This window comes from Carassius auratus, chromosome 9, assembly GCF_003368295.1.
Source record: "Carassius auratus strain Wakin chromosome 9, ASM336829v1, whole genome shotgun sequence".
NCBI classification, from domain to species: Eukaryota; Metazoa; Chordata; class Actinopteri; order Cypriniformes; family Cyprinidae; genus Carassius; species Carassius auratus.
In genome coordinates this window covers 31132217-31149840 of record NC_039251.1, presented here as the reverse complement: position 1 = coordinate 31149840, position 17624 = coordinate 31132217, and the positions used below count along the sequence as shown (strand labels likewise).

At 35.7% G+C, this 17624-nt stretch overlaps 1 pseudogene; it reads right to left on the bottom strand.

Annotated features, from left to right (window-relative positions):
- The window catches only part of LOC113108084 (von Willebrand factor A domain-containing protein 8-like), an 85602-nt pseudogene that overhangs the window by 48088 nt on the left and 19890 nt on the right, over positions 1 to 17624 (bottom strand).

Sequence of the window (17624 nt, the reverse complement as noted above, 5' to 3'; positions counted from 1 at the left end):
AGAAGTCACTTGCAAACAAAGGAAGTGGAAAGTGCAACATTTTCGAAGTTGTGTGAAACTCCCAACTGCGCTTTCTTACTGGAAATTTTCACCAGGCAAAAGTAAAAGTGGCCGCACCTTTGGTGTGTTGTTGAGCTGACAAAATACTCTTAAGTGTTTACTGAATCAAATATATGGTGCAATGCATTCTGGGATTGCCTCTTCCTCCATGTTCTTAGAACAGGGTTTTCAAACTAGTGTCAAAGACTTATATATAAGACAGTTAATTTGTATTAACATGAATCGGATAAATATATTTTATAGCATGGGTGTCTAACTCAGTTCCTGGAGGGTCGCAGCCTTACAGAGTTTAGTTCCAAAGTTCCAACACTGTTTAAAATAGTCCATGTGACATCAGTGGTTCAACCTGAATTGTTGAATAAAGTCACTATTTTTGTTTTCTTTGCGTACAAAAAGTATTCTCGTAGCTTCATTAAATTCAGGTTGAACCTGAACTATTTTAAAATTGTCCTTAGTACCTTTCTGGGCCTTCAACGTATCAGTTGTGTTGCTGTCTGTGCAGGATTAGAAAGCTCTTGGATTTTTATCTAAAATATCTTAATTTGTGTTCTGAAGATGAAAGAAGCCCTGTTTTTGAACAAAGACGTAGAGACTAAACCCATGTCTGTGTGGGCAGCTCACTAAGTTTGAATCAGAGCCATGATGTCAGAGGTTAATGCTGACCAATGGAGAGTCTTCATAGATGATGATGCCATCTCTCACAGAGGGTTGCAGTGTTAAAGTCTGGACTGTAGTGTCTCTGTTGAAGCATACAAGATCAGAGCTTAGACTGTGTTTATCGTGAACATCATGAATATACTATAGATGTTGACTTTGCTCACAGTAAAATCATAGCTTATATCTCTAGAGAGAGATTATTTGTGGATTCATACTTATAGGTCCTGTAGAAGTATAAAGTAAACTGCCCTAAATTCAGTGTGATGGACAGAGCGCTGTTGAGTTCTTGTGCAGGTTTGAAATGTGACACATATCTCTGTGGGCTTAGTGGAAAGGAGAATCCCTGAAGTGATTACTTTAGTCTAATTTAAGATTTCCATAATCGCTAACCAGGCCATAATGCATGCGAGTTTGACTTTGGTTTAACTTTCAAGAAGAAACTTTCAAGATGACATCAACCTCTGCACCATGTAGACGGGTTAGACATGGTGACATCTTATGAGTTTCCTTGACTTTTCCAGTTGTTTGTGATTAATGGATAACACATCAGATTGTATTTACAAAGAAATAGTAGGGATCCAAACCCATTTTTTTTCAGATGCCACAAAATAAATGTGCTTTATTCATTTTATTATTATTTATTTTAACATTTGAATATTTCAATCATACTGTCACTGTCATCATCTTTTCCTGACTTTATCAGCTTTTTAATACATTTTGTAGATGACCTGGCAACTGAGGTTCACTTAAAGTGGGAAATAACTTGAAATATACAGTCACGCATTGTTTATTTCACAGAATCTGTGCCAATATCATGGACCATAAGCATCGCTTTGCCATTGAGTGTAGTTTGGCCTTCTCCTCAATGCATCCTGTAAATTTTGGCATACTCTTAAAAATAAAGGTGCTTCATGGTGCCATAAAAGAACCTATTTTGTCTAAATGGTTTCATAAGAACCTTTAACATCTGAAGAACTTTTACATTTCACAAAAGGTTCTTTGTGGTGAAAGAAGGTTCATCAGATTGTAAAAAGTTGAGAAAGAGATTATTCTTTAAAGAACCTTTGACTAAATGGTTCTTTGTGGAACCAAAAATGGTTTTGTGAAAAAACTTTTTTTAAGCACCTTTATTTTTAAGAGTGTATGTCTTTCACACATCCAGTCTGTTTTTCTTAATTAGTAAAATGCAATTTTATAGGAGGAGTTAAGTCATGTAGACAAGTTAAGTAAAAATATAAAAATGCAATAGCGCATACATATAGCAAAATGCTCCTCTTGACTGATGAGCTTATGGACAACAAATGGTTATTCTGAGGTAAATGTACACTGAACAAAATTATAAATGCAACACTTTTGTTTTTGCCCCCATTTTTCATGATCTGAACTCAAAGATCTAAGACTTTTTCTATGTACACAAAAGGGCTATTTCTCTCAAATATTGTTCACAAATCTGTCTAAATCTGTGTTAGTGAGCACTTCTCCTCACAGGTGTGGCATATCAAGATGCTGGGTAGACAGCATGATTATTGCACAGGTGTGCCTTAGGCTGGCCACAATAAAAAAATACTCTAAAATGTGCAGTTTTAACACAAAGCTTAATGCCGCAGATGTCGCAAGTTTTGAGGAAACTGACTGCAGGAATGTCCTCCAGAGCTGTGGCCAAAGCCCCCAGTATTTTATCTAATTGGGGACCACACTGAGAAATTAAGAACAACAGCTTTTTGAACATTTTCTGCATTTTTTTGGCAATTTCTTAAAAGGGATTATTAAAATAATACATCTCCTTTTGTGTTTCACAGAAGAAAGAAAAATAATAGCAGGGTTGGAACAAGGTTAAAAGTAAAAGGAGAACTACTCCTTTAATTGCAGTTCTTCAAAGGCAAAAGTACAACCTAAAAGTTCTCTCTGCCCTGTCAACAGGTGTCCTAATTTATCAGGATTAAAATAGCTCACTCGAGCCTCAGAGAGGAGATCTTTTTATTTCATGCACTCGGTGAGTCTGCAAATGGAAGTTTCACCTTCTAATAGAAAACACTCATATGATGCATCCGTGTCCAGATGTTTATCGTTCTGATGAATAAAGGTGTCCTCTGTTTTTTCCCTGTTCTATTCATATACAAAGAGGATACATTACTCACTCATTCACTAGTGATGCAAAGCTGCATGTGATGTCAGTGGATGTGGGCCATTCCCAGTGTGGCCTCGTAACCAGGCTCTAATTGAGTCTACAGGAGAGTAGTTTCTGATTATAGGTCTTCCTTTCTGAGAGGGCTGTATTTGAGGAGAACTTCAGGGACTTCTTCATTTTACCTGTGAAGCTGAAAATATTCTCTTGGTCTGTTCATCAGATGTAAGAATCGATCAATACCTGTGAACAGAGTATGAACATAGATTAGAAATAGATCGCTTGTGACTGAAAATATGTCATTTACTCCTCATGTCATTATGACCCTGTATTTTCTTTCATCTGATTTCTAATGATGCTGAAAATCACAGGAATAAGTTACATTTTAAAATATAGTAACACTTTTGTATAGGGACCAGTTCTCACTATTAACTTGTTGCTTATTAGCATGTACATTATTAATATATTAACTGTTTATTAGTATATCTAAAGCACATATTCTGCATGATCATATTCTATATCCCTTATCCTACCCAATACCTAAACCTAACAACTACTTAATAACTATTAATTTAGAGTTCATTGAGGCAAATGTTAATGTAGTTACTGGTTTGTTAAAAGCTAGAATTGGACCTTAAAATAAAGTGTGACAGATAACATTACAGTAATATTTCACTATACTCCTGTTTTCACTGTATATGCAAAAAAAAAAAAAAAAAAAAAAGTAGCCTCAAGGAACATAAGAGAATTCTTTCAAAAGCATAAAAAACACTTTTGAACATTAGTGTATTCACAGGTCCCCTATTGCATTTTGTATGTCTAGCACACATTCATGTGTTCTGTATTTCATCTAAACTGGAGTGACAGTTTAGAGTCAGGACGCCCACTCTCTTTCCATACACAAACGCAGTAAAGCCACAGGTCTCTAGTGCAGAGCGTGGGCGAGCGCCTGGGCGCCATAGGGCACACTGAGCTCTAGTTCACCCTGTAGCTGGTGGGCAGATGCTTTACAAACGCAGCTGTGCTTCATGGCATGATGCCAGCGCTCTGGGCTAGTGTACTGTATGTCTGCTCTGCTCTCGGTATCGGAGTGGACAGACGTCTCTGCAGACTGCTGTCCTGAGGAAGGGAATCCTCATTTACCTGGTTGCCCACAAGAAGCAGGTGTTCCTCCAACAGGAAGTCTTTCAGCATGTCCTGCATCACCATCATGTGCTGTGAACAAACAGACAAACATATTTTACAGGTAGAGCAGTACAAAACACAATGGGGTTCAAGATATAAGTCTTCTGGGATTTTTAAAGCTGGATATAAATAAAGTTTAAAAAGACAAGTTATTGAAAGGGACAATCAAGGTACAACACGTAACTTCTTGATGGAATAATGTTATGAAGGATTACCAAGTTTCAACTCTGCTTTATCTAAAGGGGGGTTACAATGGTGTTTCGTGTATTCAGAGTTGTTCACAATGTTAAAGAGATGGATTCTCATGCTAAACATGGCCAAAGTTGTAAACATTTTTTTAGAAGAATGACTGAAAAGTTTCGGCTGTTTTTTTTTTTTTGATAGTGGATCTAATGACATAGACAAGAGCGGCACATAGAGCAGAACTCCTTATATGAGCATTTCTGTCGGAAAGGAGAGCGAGACCACGCACATCAACGTGCTTCAAAATCGTCGGCAGCGCTGTGTAGGATTTGTTCGAGAATGTCTCCAAATAAGTGCGATTTTGGATGTGAGGGACAGCTTACCGTGTTCAGCTTCCCCAAGAAACCAGCGTTACATGAACATTGGATGCAGTTTGTTTTTCTGGGGCAGCAACGGTGTGTGTCAAATGCGTTTGTGTGTTCTGTTCATTTGAGTGACGAATGTTTTATAAACAAGGCCCAAGTCGACGTTGGATTTGCACATCGTTTGCTATTAAAACATGGAGCCGTCCCTGTGATAAAAGACCCCATTCATGTAAGTACAACTGAATCGGATTTCTGTCTTTTGTTGGAAATCAGCACATAAGTGAATATATGTTAATGGAAACAACACGAAACATCAGTATTATAGCTCCGCTCACGGCACACCTCCAGGAGCTCGGCTTTTTTTGGAAAGAATCTGAAAGCTGTATTTTTTTTTTTACAAATATGATAAAACTTAAGACTTTCTGGATATATGAAGGATGCAGTACTACTCTATAGGTACTCAAGATTAACATGAGATTAGGTGAAACTGTGTGTGTTATGTACCCTTTAAAGCCTAAAAATCCAGGTTACAGTAACACTTACAATGGAAGTAAACCAGGACAGCGTTCAAAAGGCAACATGTAAAGTCCTATTTTTTCTAAAGCACTAATATATGTAATTTAGTTAAATTCAGGATAATAATTTGACTTGCATGGCTGTCAAAATCATCTTTTGCAGCTGGGTCTACTTTTCTAGGTAGTTATTATAAGTATTTCTAGGTTTAAAGGTTTGAGGTTGGTAAGATTTTTTTTAAGTCTTTGAAATAAGTCTCTCTATGCTCATAAAGGCTGCATTTACTTGGTCAAAATATAGTAAAAACAGTTATATTGTGAAAAATTATTACAAATGATTTTCTATTAAAATATATTGTAAAATGTATTCCTATGATGTCAAAGCTGAATTAGCATCATTCCTCCAGTCTTCAGTGTCACATGATCCTTCAGAAATCATTCAATATGTTGATTTGCTGCTCAAGAAACATTTTTTGTTATCAGTTTTAAAAACAGTTGTGCTGCTTAACATTTATGTGGAAACTGATATTTTTGTTGTTTTGTTTAGCATTCTTTATTGAATAGAAATTTCAAAAGAACAACATTTATTTTAAATATATTTAAATTAGAGATAGAAAACAGATGTCAATTAGACTTTTTGTATAATCCTAAAAGATTTTTTGTCACTTTCGTTCAATATAAATGCACCCTTGCTAAATAAAGTTCTTAAAAAAAAAAAAAAAAAAAAATGGATACTGACAAATCTTTTGAATGGTAGTGGAAATGTATGACATTGATCATGTTTTTTTATGAAACCATGCTGAAGATCATTAGCAGATTTATATGTCTGGCAAGTGCAGACGAATACAATCGGAGTTACATAAAAAAGTGTCCTGGCTCTTCCAAGCTGTATAAATGGCACTGAAGGGGAGTCGAGATTTTAAAGTCCAAAAAAAGAGCATCCCATCCATTATAAAAATACTCCACATGTCTCCAAGGGGTTAATACAGACTTTCTGAAGTGAATCAATGTTTTTGTGTAAGACAAATATCAAAAATTCAAAACTTCATAAACTGTAATCTCTAGCTTCTGCTAACGGTGTTCACGAGAGAGTGGCGTCCAGCAGATGACGACTCAGGACGCAGGCGTAGCATACGCACTGGTGAGAATATGCTAGTGTCACGAGAACCAAGGAAAACCAGTCTCCTCTTGGCTTCTATCGAAATCATCCAACATTTTGTACTTCTAATTCGTGACTGGTGTTTTGTTTTGCTCTCTCTTCTGCGCTTTCGTGTTCGTCACTGTGTTCAACTACGTCCTACGTCATCTCCTGCAACGCAACTCTCTCGTGAAGGTGTGTATGACCATTAGCAGAAGCTATAGAGATCACAGTTTAAATTGAAGTTTTAAATATGGACATTTTTCTTACAAGAACACATCGACTCACTGCAGACGCCTTTATAAACCCCCTGGAGCAAATGAAAACACATAAGCATCAATTCTGCCTGAGAGGGTCACCTACATTTTACAGACACACAAAAGCTGAATAGATAAAAGGAAGCAGAAATGAATTCTGGTTCTGGATATGACACAAGGAATTGAGTTTCCTGTTTATGAGGCTGCAAAGACACAAAGTGCTTTTTTCAGTATGATAAGGACACATAGATGATGCTGTTTGCTTGTGTCCTCATTTACGCCTCGGTGGACTACTGCACTTCTCCTTCTAATGCTCGAAAGACAAAAAGCAGGTCATGGAAAAGTGGGACAAAAGTAACTTTTTTCCTCCACCTCTTTCTGGGCCTCTGAAGGGAGGAGAGAGGTGGCAGTGAGGGAGGAATATCTGGGTCATCCCTCGTTCTCTTCTCTCATCTCTCAGCAACTCTAGCATAAGACCACAACCACACATAGAGTGTGGCAGCAATACTCAATATTAACACTGACAACACTTTAGATTTCGTTATTACTCCATGATATGATGCTGAATAGTTTTTATGGCTGCTACACTACCGTGTCCAATGTTTCAAACACCTGATTTAGAATTGATTATTTAAACATTTTTTGAAATGGTAATTGAAACGTAATTTTCCAGTGATATTTGCAATTCTGTCTGAACAGGCTATAGGATCATATCTCCGGTTGTGGATGAGAAACAATGTGGTTTGCCTGAGAAGTACGAGGCTTAACTTTGAATACTGAACATGCTGTAGTGAGAAGAATAATGAAGCATGATTACATCGTGATTGACTGTGAAGCTGTTGAGATCTCGCTGTGCTCGTGTTGTGCATGTGTTTGTTGGCCAGTGTTCTTTTGTGGGTCCTCTCTGAGATCTGACCTTTGAGCAAAACACCCAGTTGATTTACAAGGCTTAGACTGAGACAGAGAGAAAGATTGAGCTTTCCTCTTTGCCAGACCAAACCATTTTTGGTTGCCCGTGTGATCACTGTGGAAACCGCAATTGCAATAATCACAAACATGTCTTCTGACCATGTTAATAAAAAGCAGGGCTGGTGGGTAATGTGGTATGTATGTGCAAATATGATGTACGGGTCGCCAAGCAACACTGCATCTTGGTGTTTAAAAATAGAAATCAACTAGCGTGTGTTTGTATCTGGATTCTATTCCATTGTATTGTATTCTATTCTATTCAAACATGGTTCATTATATCAGGTTTGTATGCTTTTCTGTTTTATGCTATTTGGTTGTACCTTAAAGGGACAGTTCACTCTATGCTGCTCAGTGAAGACATAGAGCGCCCTCTCGCGGCTGTAGACGGTAATGTTTTCTCTTGGTGCTTGGTTCTAAATAAATGCGACTTATAGTCCAGTGCGACTTATATATATTTTTTTCCTCATCATGACGTATTTTTGGACTGATGCGACTTATACTCAGGTGCGACTTATAGTCCGAAAAATACAGTAATCAAGCAACTCATACAGGTTTGGAATGACAAATGATAAATGACTAAATATATAAGTCAAATGATTAATCGCATCCAAAATAAAAGTTTTTGTTTACGTAATGTATTCGTGTGTACTGTGTATATTGATCATGTATATATAAATACACACACATATGCACGTATATATTTTAGAGAAATGTGTTGTTTATATACTAAATATATACATAATATAAATTATATGAATACAAATATATACACAATTACAATTAAATATTTTCAATATATATACTGTATGTGTGTATATTTAAATATACATGATAAATATACACAGTACACACAAATATATTACGTAAACAAAAACTTTTATTTTGGATGCGATTAATCATGACTAATAAGTTGACTTATATATAATTCTACAAATAAAAGCTAATTCAAAATATAGCTTTTATTTTTAGAATTCTACTTTTCATTTTAATTTTAGTTTACATTTAAGTAATTTTTTATTTTTTTGTCATTTTAATTTATTATTTTTTTTTCTGTTTAGTTAATTTGTAGTTTTTGTTTCAGTCGTAATTTTAGTACTTGAACTTCAACTTTTATTTGTATTTATCTCAGAGCCAAGACAACTTCTAGGCATGTTAAGTTTTTAGTTTTTCATCTTATCATACAAATAAATAAATAAAATGAAAAAAAAAAAGAAAAAAAAAAAAAAAAAAGTTATGGAGAATTTACATTTATGAAGGAGAGAGTGATGACCTCACCTGATTGTTCTCATAAAAGAGCACATCCGGGAGCATCATCTTCTCATCAGGGATGTACACAGGAGCTGAGATGTTGCCTATGGTCAGAAGTCCATCTTTTACTGTGCCTAACAGGGGAGAGTAAAATAGCAAAGAAAAGTGAGAGATTCTTAAAGAGATTATATCAAACAAAGATTGCTTATTCAGCCATATCACTGACCAACTCCTGGAGGCTCTTTTCTTCATAAAAACTATTTCCTCCCATTCACTCTTTTCAGACACCACAAAGTACTGTACGTCTGAAATCTAAAGTCTCTTACAGAAAGCAGGGAAATTGGACAAAAATAAAAGTGCAGGCTAAAATTACTGAGAAGAAACCACTGAAGTTGGGGATGTGTGCAATTCAGAACCGAACTGAGAATGACTTCCCAAATCCAGCAGGATTCAGAATGGAAATTGAATTTAAGGAAGAAGAAATAAATGGAATGAATCCAATTCAAAGAAATTATTTTTCTGGTGTTGGACTACTAATAAATCCTGTTGTGTGACCGTGTTGAATTGATCAGTATTATAATTCCACATCCTGTTGTTGAATTCAATTAAAGCTCTCAATTACACCTGCAAAAAAATGATTAAACATGGTTTATTTTAGTAAGGTATAGTGTCACCACCAGGGCTTGACATTAACACCCGCCAACCCGCCAAATGCGGGTGGATTTTGCTCGTGGCGGGTAACACAGTGAGTATATATACAATATACACACAAAAATGACAAAAACTGAAATGTTCTTTATGATGAGAGGCACGTTCCCCTCAAATTTTAATGAAAATTAAAGCAACTTTGTCCATGCAACCATGGCATGCATTTTTCGTGAGACTTACTTTCCATTGCAACTTGTAACAAAGAATTTCTCAGCGTGGTTCAATTAAGTAATTCTGAGTCTGATTCTGATATTTAAACAGAAAGTATTTCTAATGCTAAAGGTTTTTTTTTTCAGTTTAGTTTTTTATCTTTTTTATTAATCTTCTACATCCACGCACCACTTTTATTATTCAATAAGAAGCTACTTTTTATGTCTTTATCTTAATACATGGTTTTATTTAAAGAAAGGAGCTTTACACACAACCTTCTCAGAGCTAATGATAATGGTCTGTATTGTAATACATTTATGTAGTCTTGATTTGGGTGTGTACAGTGGTTTTAAATTTAAAAGGGTTGTAAATCTAGTTCAAGTAAATATTAGCACGCCATATTCAACTTTTATCAGATAATTTCACAACAACAAAAATGTGGCTAGTAAAAATGCTATGTGGCTAGTAACTTTGGAAAACCACTAGCCACATTGGCTATTGAGCCAAAAAGTTAATGTTAAGCCCTGGTCACCACCAACATTCATTAAAAATAAAATCCTGTTTTCAAATAAGATTGGTCAGTAACTACCAAATGGCACAAACTATGTTTTTTTTTTTTTTTTAAATGGTTATTTAGTTGCCGAGTGGTGACTTGAGGCTTGAATGAATGCGTTTGAGTTTGTCTACCTGGACAGACAGGCTTTGTTCACAGCGTGAGCAACACTCTCCTGTGGATACTGAGAAAGACGCCAACAGATTCTCCACAGCGGCCTGGTGGACAATGAAGCAAGAGACAGGGCCTGAGCACAACACAAATACACCAAACAACATTTACTTTTCCATCTCAAAACCAAACCAAAAACACACACACACACACACACTTTTATTTATGCTGCGGCGCCCGGGAGCAGTTGGGGGTTCAGTGCCTTGCTCAAGGGCACCTCAGTCGTGGTATTGCCAGCCCGAGACTCAAACCCACAACCTTAGGAGTCAAACTCTCTAACCACTAAGCCATGGCTTCCCTCACAAGGAAACACAACACAACAAATCAAAAAACACAACAAAACATATTACTAATATCACTGGGTACTTTTTGTTTAGTATTTTGTGTCAAATAAATGCAGTCTTGGTGAGCATAAGAAACCTGTCTTTCAAAAAAACATTACGTTTTTACTAAATCCAAACTTCTGAATGGTAGTGTGTCTTTCTAATTGACTGAAGTTTATATTCAAATCAGGTTTCTTAACGATGACTACCTTTTATCTTCTTTTTAAATACAAATAATTAGGCAGAAATAAGAAATAAGTTGGTATTGCATTCTGAACATAGCTGATGTGAAGTTATTGCACAGACTATCAAGACAATGGAGCGGGTGACCTGAAAACAGACATTACAGTCACAGCAACTGTCATTCTTTGTTATGATTGTTCTGTTATGATTATGATATGTTCCAGGGGGCTGGAATAACCAAAGGCACCTGATCACTGAAGACTATACGAGCACAAGCGGAGGTGAAGTCAATCCATCCATCTGTCAAAGTGAATAGGATATGCTCATGTCAAGATCCGTGCCCTCGCTGATCTCTGGCACATTGATATCGTATCGCTGACAATAGCTTGCGCTCGAGCTGCATCACCACCTAATCCCACTGGACAGCTCCGTCTATTTATAAACTGTGAAGCCCCCTGCATGAAATGCATAGATACACCTACTGACACACAGAGAGAGCGATCGCAATTCTTCATTATCACACCATTTTAGATCTTCATCAGATCAGCTGCCTCTTGTTGCCTAGCAACACCTTCCTATCTTCCAAAGTCCACGTCCCTGGTTTCAAAGACACCGGCTCCCGTATATAACATTTACACATCATTACTGAATGTAGCACTTGTTTACAGTAATCATATACAGGTGCACTGCTATCTTCTTTACCCACTTGTGTCACTGAAAAACGATAAGAAAACTGTGAGACAATTTATGCAAACAAGGTAAAAGTGAAATAAAGTGATCAAAGGCTGTAATGGCAAACAAAATAAAAAAATAATAAAAAAATTAAAAACAACAACACAACAATAAAAAACACCACAAAGAAAAAAACAATAAAACAAAAGGCTAAAAAACAAAACGCAACACAAAAACAAAGCTATACAAAAAAAGAGAGAAAAAAAAACACACACAAAACAACAACAAAAATAAAAACGAAACAAAAACACAAAAAAAAACTACAGAATCCATATAAAAAATTTCTGTGAGGAAATAAGAGACTTTTAATTGGTTAGTCACCATAAAACAATGTGATGCAAATGTGGTGCACCAAGACCCATTTTTCAAGTTTGACATCAATGTTTCTTGTTGCCATTGGTTTGGTTTGATACACTACGTTTGCATTGTGTAATGTAAATTAGATTTCAGATCTTGGTGAAGAGCAAGATTTTTGTGCAGACTAGAACCATTTTCTATATTAATATCTGTTCAAATGAAATTTATTGTTGTGAAGCAAAGCAGAATTGTCAGCATCATTGATCCAGTCTTGTTGCATGATCCTTCAGAAATCATTCTGATTTGCTCAGGAAACATTATCATCACCATCAAAGTTGAAAACAATTGCATTGCTTAATATTTGCTTTTTTTTGTCTTTACTTCCACGTTTGATCAATTTAATACATCTGTGCATGCATAATTAAGGATTAATTTCTTCTTCAAAAAAAAAAATATCTACACTGTTATATACATAGCCAAAACAGCATAAAAGACAAACAAACAACAAAGGTAAATTCTGGATTTTAAATGACATTATTTCATAAAATATAAAATCCTGGTGGTGAAGCAGCATTGTTTTCAACAATTTGCACACATTAGAGATCATGTATTATGATGCTAAAACTGTTCACGTATTCAACACATTATCCCTGAATGCATGCAATATGGCTGAGAAAGACAGAGACAAACAGAGAGACAGACCAAGATGCTAATAATAATTGACTCCGTGAGAGCACCTATATTCTGCGTTGACCTCAGGAGGCCTGCCCACGCAGCCGAGCAAGTGTGACTTTTAGAGATGTCATTAATATGCTTGTACAGTAAGAAGTCTGTATGTGAGTCTGAGGCTGACAGGAACACAGGCTCGCTAATTAAGAGCAGTGCTGGAACCACATGAAGAGACCACAAGTGAAGTCTGAGACGTTGGCTGGAAACACAGGAAGAGGAAGTGACTTTATTTCAACCTCAGACGCTCCACCACAAACATCCTTCCTACCCGTCTAGGTGGGGCTCAATCAGCAGGACATAAATATACATCCAACAGTACTGATTTCTCCATCGTGACACTCACAGATTTGTCATTTCACTGCTCAGGTACTGATAAGATGTAACTAAGATGACAATAATTTTGTCACATAGAAAAAAAAAAATTAATATGGAAATAAAGTCTAAGAGACTATTTCAGATACAATAGTAGTGTTTTATATTTTAAAATGAGTTTTTATTGTTTTATTATTTTAATTTTAGTAAAATTTTTCATAATTTTGTTGCACGTCTTTGTCATTTAGATAATTTTCTATTTTTTATTAAAAGTCTATTTTTTTCTATTAATTCTTATTTCAGTTTAAGTTATTTTAGCAAAACAATTTAAAATAAATTAAATTAAGATGTTATTTTGACAACCATTGAAAAAAATATGCTAAAAAGCTGATATATATATATATATATATATATATATATATATATATATATATATAAAATAATATAATAATCTAAAATAATAAAGCATATAAATATCATAATATGTTTGTAGATATTTCAGAAACATCCTGTTAACATACTTGTTTATCTGAAAAACAATGCTACAGTCAGTTATTATTTTTGCTACACTGTCAGATTTTGCTACCTCCCATTAAAACAGTGGTTAGTACAATTAGACAATGAAAAATGCTACCTGTAAAGTTTATAAAAGTCTACACCTACCACAAGCCTAAACCTACCCTTATAGTAATGCAAATACAGTATTTTTCTGTTATATTCATGGTTGTAGCCATAAGGATACAGCTACAGGAAAACAGCAACACATCATTTTTCTACCTATAAGATTGTTTTATTAAAGTCTACACCTACCCCAACTCTAAACCTACCCTTACAGTAATGCAGATACATTAAATATTGTTGTTCAGCGTGACAAAAAACATGCAATACTGATGTGCACATGCGCAGTAAACCCTGGTAGGAAAATCGAATGTGTGGGATAAAATGTCAGGACACCGGCCTGCCTCACAAACGAGGCTCAGTTCAGGGCTGGAGTTGTCCAAAGATTGCTTCTGAAAGATGGATTGATACCAACACTTCGTCCAGACTACAGACAAAGTAAGCATCATGCCTCATATTTTGTTTTTTAAAAGAGCCTCTTGGCTCTCTGTAAGGCTAATGTTGTTAAAGCTATCATTGTCTCTGCCTGTTTTCACTAATGCTGCTATCATGTGCTACCAGAATGATCGTGAATAGGAATGTGGTAGTAAAAAAAAATGTGTTTGAAAGCAATGTGTGAGGTCAGTAACATGGCCTCCACCAATTAAACTGTAACACCGGTGGTATGTCCACGAGCATGAGCTCTTGAAGCTTCGCACTCTTCTGAGAAGGGAGGCGGGAGCAGCAGCTCATTTTCATTTAAAGGGGTATTTATATTTTATTTTTATGGTATTTGTCTCATACCCTAAAAGTGGCAATTTCTACAAGCTATAAAAATGATCTGTGGAGTCACATACACACTCGGGATATCAGAGAACGATTTAAAATACTGTATCAATGCATTCTATGGCACCTTTAAACAATGCTTTTATTTAGAGAACTTGGAACTTGGAGAACTTAAAGTTTCACTTTCATTGACAACAGCTTAAACTTTATAACAATTTTCAGCACAAATTTGGCACAATATGCTAGCATGTGGATAGGGCTGGGCGATAAATCGATTTTATCGATTAACTCGAATTTGACGTTAAGGCCGATTTGTTTTTAATGAAAATCGGTTTTCTCTTTAACTTCCACCACCGGCTCTCCCCTTAGGCTTCCGTAGTTCAGAGTGGGCTCGCCCTCCCCCCGCTTTCCTTACAGCCGCACAGATAAGGCTGTTCGATTCCACAATTTTTGGAAACGATTCCGATTCCAATTCCTGGTCCTGGATATATGTATATATATTTGTATATATACTTTGCATAATATTAACAAACCGTACACTGAAACAAAATAACCAGAACATTAATGGCTGATAGGGCTCTGTCTATCAGATGCGCTCTCGTCCACTGATCTATGCTCGTGACGTATTATTTATAATTATCATTGGCTGATATAAATGTTTTAATATATATATATATATATATATATATATATATATATATATATATATACAGTATTGTTCAAAATAATAGCAGTACAATGTGACTAACCAGAATAATCAAGGTTTTTCGTATATTTTTTTATTGCTACGTGGCAAACAAGTTACCAGTAGGTTCAGTAGATTCTCAGAAAACAAATGAGACCCAGCATTCATGATATGCACGCTCTTAAGGCTGTGCAATTGGGAAATTAGTTGAATTAGTTGAAAGGGGTGTGTTCAAAAAAATAGCAGTGTGGCATTCAATCACTGAGGTCATCAATTTTGTGAAGAAACAGGTGTGAATCAGGTGGCCCCTATTTAAGGATGAAGCCAACACTTGTTGAACATGCATTTGAAAGCTGAGGAAAATGGGTCGTTCAAGACATTGTTCAGAAGAACAGCGTACTTTGATTAAAAAGTTGATTAGAGAGGGGAAAACCTATAAAGAGGTGCAAAAAATGATAGGCTGTTCAGCTAAAATGATCTCCAATGCCTTAAAATGGAGAGCAAAACCAGAGAGACGTGGAAGAAAACGGAAGACAACCATCAAAATGGATAGAAGAATAACCAGAATGGCAAAGGCTCAGCCAATGATCACCTCCAGGATGATCAAAGACAGTCTGGAGTTACCTGTAAGTACTGTGACAGTTAGAAGACGTCTGTGTGAAGCTAATCTATTTTCAAGAATCCCCCGCAAAGTCCCTCTGTTAAAAAAAAGGCATGTGCAGAAGAGGTTACAATTTGCCAAAGAACACATCAGCTGGCCTAAAGAGAAATGGAGGAACATTTTATGGACTGATGAGAGTAAAATTGTTCTTTTTGTGTCCAAGGGCCACAGGCAGTTTGTGAGACGACCCCCAAACTCTGAATTCAAGCCACAGTACACAGTGAAGACAGTGAAGCATGGAGGTGCAAGCATCATGATATGGGCATGTTTCTCCTACTATGGTGTTGGGCCTATTTATCGCATACCAGGGATCATGGATCAGTTTGCATATGTTAAAATACTTGAAGAGGTCATGTTGCCCTATGCTGAAGAGGACATGCCCTTGAAATGGTTGTTTCAACAAGACAATGACCAAAAACACACTAGTAAACGGGCAAAGTCTTGGTTCCAAACCAACAAAATTAATGTTATGGAGTGGCCAGCCCAATCTCCAGACCTTAATCCAATTGAGAACTTGTGGGGTGATATCAAAAATGCTGTTTCTGAAGCAAAACCAAGAAATGTGAATGAATTGTGGAATGTTGTTAAAGAATCATGGAGTGGAATAACAGCTGAGAGGTGCCACAAGTTGGTTGACTCCATGCCACACAGATGTCAAGCAGTTTTAAAAAACTGTGGTCATACAACTAAATATTAGTTCAGTGATTCACAGGATTGCTAAATCCCAGAAAAAAAAAAATGTTTGTACAAAATAGTTTTGAGTTTGTACAGTCAAAGGTAGACACTGCTATTTTTTTGAACACACCCCTTTCAACTAATTGCCCAATTGCACAGCCTTAAGAGCGTGCATATCATGAATGCTGGGTCTTGTTTGTTTTCTGACAATCTACTGAACCTACTGGTAACTTGTTTGCCACGTAGCAATAAAAAAATATACGAAAAACCTTGATTATTCTGGTTAGTCACATTGTACTGCTATTATTTTGAACAATACTGTATATATATATATATATATATATATATATATATATATATATATATATATATATATAGACCCTCAGTGACGTCATGATCTATTCGTTCATGCAGCGCACAAAATTGTAGATGAGCCAGTTCCACCGTAAAATAACCTCTGAATTGTTTAAGTAAATATATATATATATATATATATATATATATATATATATATATATATATATAAAATTTTAAATAATCCTTTATCTCACAACTGGCTTACGTGAATTGTGGTCCTAGAATTCAAATGATCAGTGCCAGCTTGTTTTCTTTCTGTTTATTTTCGTGAATTTAAATGTGTGCAGCCTTTGTCGGATGTAGCCTTCTGTTAGAGAGACTCCAATAGATAAGCTTTATTGAACTGAAAAATACTCTGAATGAGGAGTCGATTCCCCTTGATGGAATCTCAATTCCCAACGACTCGGAATCGATTCTTTTTGGAATCGATTCCCAGCCCTACGCACAGACAACATGACAGTTAACAAGCGCAGAGCTGTTGTGCCTGCCATCTCGTATACAAGCATGTTTTGAGGCTTGTTTCCTGTTACACTTATGCACAAAGGGGAAATTTAGATTAAACGGCATAAGTGAAAATCAGAACAAAATAAAGAGTACATTTGTTTTGAGCAATTTCTTTGTCGGTTGTAGTTTGTTTTTAAATAGAAAAAAAAATCTATTAAAATCGAAAATCGGGTTTGGTGTGAAAAAATCTGAGATTTTTTTTTAAGCCATATCGCCCAGCCCTACATGTGGTGTATTATTTTTTTTAATCAAACGTCTTTTTATTAAAGCAGGTAATTTGACACATAATTCACTTGTACATTCTTAAAAGTTTTTTTTTTTTTATAAAAAAAATTAAAAATTAAAAAAATAGATAAAATAAAATACAAAAGGTAACTTAAAGTGGTACAACATTAAAAAGGCACAAAAAAAAAAAAAACCCACCAACAAACTGAACACAATCCCCCACAATATCCCAACCCCCATCCAACCATCTAACCCATTCCCATTTATCTTCACCCTT